The 4,205-nt window shown below is 45.0% G+C and overlaps 1 long non-coding RNA gene across 1 annotated transcript; it reads left to right on the top strand.

The window, feature by feature from the left end:
* Window positions 1–1,609: 1,609 nt before the first annotated feature.
* Window positions 1,610–2,875, top strand: LOC124668626. Its single transcript, XR_006991769.1, has 3 exons — window positions 1,610–1,655; window positions 2,540–2,714; window positions 2,809–2,875. It is a non-coding gene; the product is annotated as an uncharacterized LOC124668626 (long non-coding RNA).
* The last annotated feature ends 1,330 nt before the right edge of the window (window positions 2,876–4,205 follow it).

Here is a 4,205-nt window from a genome sequence, read left to right as displayed (position 1 = left end):
GGGGTCCTCTAATGTGCACTAGTTTCCATTAGCACCGATAAATTTGAATCTTGACAAGTTCTCGGGAAAAATTTCTTTACACATATGCCCTATCATGTATGAACATTATTGGGATTCAAACTATATATAGATGGGCAATACTTGCGCAACGGGGACCTCTAGTGTGCACTAGTTTCCATTAGCACTGATAAGCTTGAATTTTGACAATATATTCAAGAGACTTGTTTCGCGATTGTTTGCCTATATCATGCATATATGAACATTTTTGGGCTTGAAACTTTATATATAGCCAACACTTGCGAAAAGGGGATGCCCTCTAATTAATGTGCACTAGCTAGATTCCATTAGCACCGATAAACTTGAATTTTGACAAGTTCTCTAAAAACTTGCTTCACGATATAATATGGCATATACCACATGTGTATAAACATTCTTGTGATTCAGTCTATAGATGGTGGCAAACACACTTGCGCAAGGTTCGGGGTCCTCTAAGGTGTGCAATAGTAGTTTCGATTAGCATCGATAAAGTTGTATTTAATTTTGGAAGTTCTCAAAAAAACTTGCATATGGCTGATCATGTATGAACATTCATGGAATTCAAACTAAATGACCAACAATTGCGCATCAAGGGGGTCATCTATAAATATGTGCACTAGTGTACATTTAGCATAGGTAAACTTGAATATATATATATATATATATATGTATATATATATATATATATAGAGCTGAACTATTCTCGAACCCCCTTAAGAGTGGTTCTAGAATAGTTATTCTCGAACCCCCTTCTAACCAACCCGAGAAAACCCACCTACCCGCACTCCCCACGCTCGTGCGACACCTGCATCTGAACTTCCCCAGGCCCACCTTCTTCCCTATCGGTAGGACCTCGCCGCCCGTCCCCAAATCCCGCCTCGCCTTCCTCCGTGGCGACGGCGCCCAATCCAACCTCGCCTTCTTCCCTGGCGGCGGCGCCTAATCCCGCTCCGCCTTCTCCCCGGCGGCGCCACCGCATCTCCGCGCCGCTTCCTTTGCTGCGGCACCACGGCATCACCTCGGCGGCCTCCCGTAAAAGCCGAGTCTCGCGCAGACGCATCTAGCCCTACACACGCACCCCCATTGCCGCACGCTGCCGCACACCGCCGCACACCTTCTGCCCCGGCCGCCGCCGCCGCATCCTGCCCCGCGCACCGTCCCGATCGCGGGTCAAATCTCCCGTTGCTACCCTACGTTCGGCGACCACCGCCGTCGTACCCCTCCTGCTTGGCTTCCCGCACTGCTGAGGTACCACTCCCTGCATCTCCACCACTCAGCGCAGCCCCGAAATTCCACCTTCGCGAGTCCCAGGAGTCCATCGCCGCCACTGGAATCTGGTGCGGGCGACCTCGAGATCCACCAATGGCAGACACGGGAATCAACCCATGTTCCGCCCAGGAGTCCATCCAGGCTCCTCCTATGAGTCCATCCAAGATCCTCCCTTCCCGTGATGCCACCATGGGGAGTCCAATCTGATCCGCCATGGGATTCCAGTGCAGGAAACCAGGAATTCCACCCCTAATTTTGGCGACCAGCTCCGCCCATCGCACCTCCCCTGTTGGTTGAGCTCCTCGTCAGATGAGTATCACTGATCTTAATTCAGAGGCTAGCTACTACTGGTACGCAACTTATCAAAGGCACTCTTATGCAATGCGTAGCTGGGCAAAGTCCCGTGCAAATTTTTGTGTTTGTTTTGTCAGTTTGCTTATATTTGTATGGAAAAATACCATCGGTGCTACAGATGTACAAGCTAGAAGCACATATGTAAATGTGAAGCAGCGCAGATTGCGGAGAATCTTATTTGATAAAAACGGATATATGCTAGTACATCTGTTTTCTATTTGGTTAATCACATCAACATCGGAAAAGGGTTAATAAGCAGCAATAAAATGATGATGATTTGTAGTTAATAAGCAGCAATGATACGATACAGAATTCATGTTTCCCTTAATGTAAAGTCCACTTCTTCCATATGGCCGGTTCAGTATAAAATGGCAATTGCTACTAAAAGTAAAACAAAATTGCAGCTATCATTTAAAAAAATAGGCACAAAAAATGCAGAGAAAAATGTAGTGTTGATTCTGAAGTTCATTTTTATTTATTGGAGAAGCTCACTTTTAGAGAAAAGTGCAGATAAATGATCTATATTTATTGGGCAGAGTTCGCTTCGTCCGAAGCGAAGTTCAGTTTTGTCATCGGAACAATTCAATTCATAATCAGATAGCTATTTTTGAGCAAATTAAACAGAGTAAAAACTAATGCTGCTTGAACTTCATAATTGAAAAGTAAATTGTCGAGCTCTGGAATATTCTTATACTTGAAGATACCAGAATTTGCATTCACTTGTACCAGGTACCTAGCAGTAGTTTCATTTCACGCCATGATAGAGTAGCTTAAGAGTTTGACATTATCGTGCTTTGGCTGCATTATTGCTTGCGATTATATTAATTTAATCATGGTTATGCATTTTCAGCAAAGCTGACTGTTTTCATTTGGATTACAGATAAAGATCCTGACCATGACCATCCAATGGAGTCTAATCGCCTTCATCGGGATGCACCTGGTGTGTGCTAATATTTTTGTCCTTTGCTACGCACAAAAGCTCGTGGCCGGGAGAGCTGCAGTATACGGCGGGCAGTCGAGTCCTCAGCAAAAGGCAGTGCCGTGATGTGAAGCAGGTTAGTCAAGTCTCCTATGAAACAAATTAAAGGATCACAGTGAGTTGGTGTAAAAGTGAAGTTTACTTCTCTATGTTTTTGTCGGAACAAGCAGCCAACATAATCAAAGAATAGGAAGTTTGCGCCTCCTGGACCCCGCCGCCGCGTGCCTCCTGGACCCCGCCGCCGCGCCTCCTAGATCCCGCCGCCGCGCGCCTCCTACCCGATGACGCGCGCCTCATAGACCCGCCGACGCGCGCCTCCGTGCTCGACGCTGCGCGCCTCCTGTACTCGACGCTGCGCGCCTCCGTACTCGATGCTGCGCGCCTCCTATATCCCCGCCGCCCGCGGTCGCCCCTATCCACCGCGCCGTCCAGCCTGACTGCCGCGGTCACACGAAGGGCGGACCGAGGGACGCATGAAGTTCAGTTCTCCCAATCTTTAGAGTTCAGTTCTCCTGATACGTGGATTTCAAATCCGTGCTAGCTGAACTGCTACGTTGCTGCTGTTGGTACGTACTAGACTGTACTGTACTATCTCTCCCTTTACTGTCCGTTTGTTGTTCTCTGTTATTTAGGCAAAAGCTAACGAAGCCTGGGCAAAAATACAGTACATTTATGTCTTCTCATGCGTGTCTGACTATAAGAAAACGTAGATGTTAAATATGTTCACAAAGAGAAAGTTCACTTTGGATTTTGTCTTTTTTATCCATAGGCAGCGATGATTGAAGAAAACTTTCAGCTATAAAAATACATGAAGTTCATCTCGAATTTGCCAGAAGTTCAGTGTCAGCCCAATCTAGAAATATTAGCATCTCCATCAGTACACAGAGAAATCAATTCACCTGTGGCTGTGGCTGTTGTTTGTTGTGGAGAGGTTCACTTATTTGTTTTTAGAAAGTTCAGTCAGCTTCTCAGAAAAGTTTCCTGCTGCAACAAGAGTGAGCTTCTCTCAATGTTGTACCAAGGATTTCTTTCATTGCAGAATAGGGTGCAGAATTATGTTGTTATGGTTCTGAACTAATGGTGTTTTAGATCAGAACCACCACTAGTTCATAGTTGAACTACTGATTCTTGCCTTGGCAGCATGCTTGGCCAGCCCTCCTCACTTTTTAGAACCTCCGCCGAATGCTGCCACCGATGCAGTCGTTGTCTATGTTTGAGCAATCCACTTCAACTATAAAAAACAAAGTATAAGGTCACTTAAAAAGAAAGAAACACGGCATATGCATGTGTTTATTTGTGCCTGACTATAACAAAGTAGATGTTCAATTTGTTTGTGAGGAGTTATCATTTTTGTAGAACTTATCTTTTTCATATAGTAGTTCGCTTAGTATGCATATAAAAGTTCACTGAAGTTTTTCTGTCAGTTCACTTGGTATGCATCTAAAAAGTTCACTTTATTTAACGTAGGGATACATGTCCATTAATCTGCATTGCCTATGAAGCATGTACAATCTGATTGTGTGTTAGTTATTTGTTTTGGCAATGAATTTCCGCAAAAGTTGAATTG

Source organism: Lolium rigidum, chromosome 6 (assembly GCF_022539505.1).
Source record: "Lolium rigidum isolate FL_2022 chromosome 6, APGP_CSIRO_Lrig_0.1, whole genome shotgun sequence".
NCBI lineage: Eukaryota > Viridiplantae > Streptophyta > Magnoliopsida > Poales > Poaceae > Lolium > Lolium rigidum.
The sequence above is the reverse complement of the archived record's forward strand: the minus strand, read 5'-3'. Positions and strand labels throughout refer to the sequence as shown.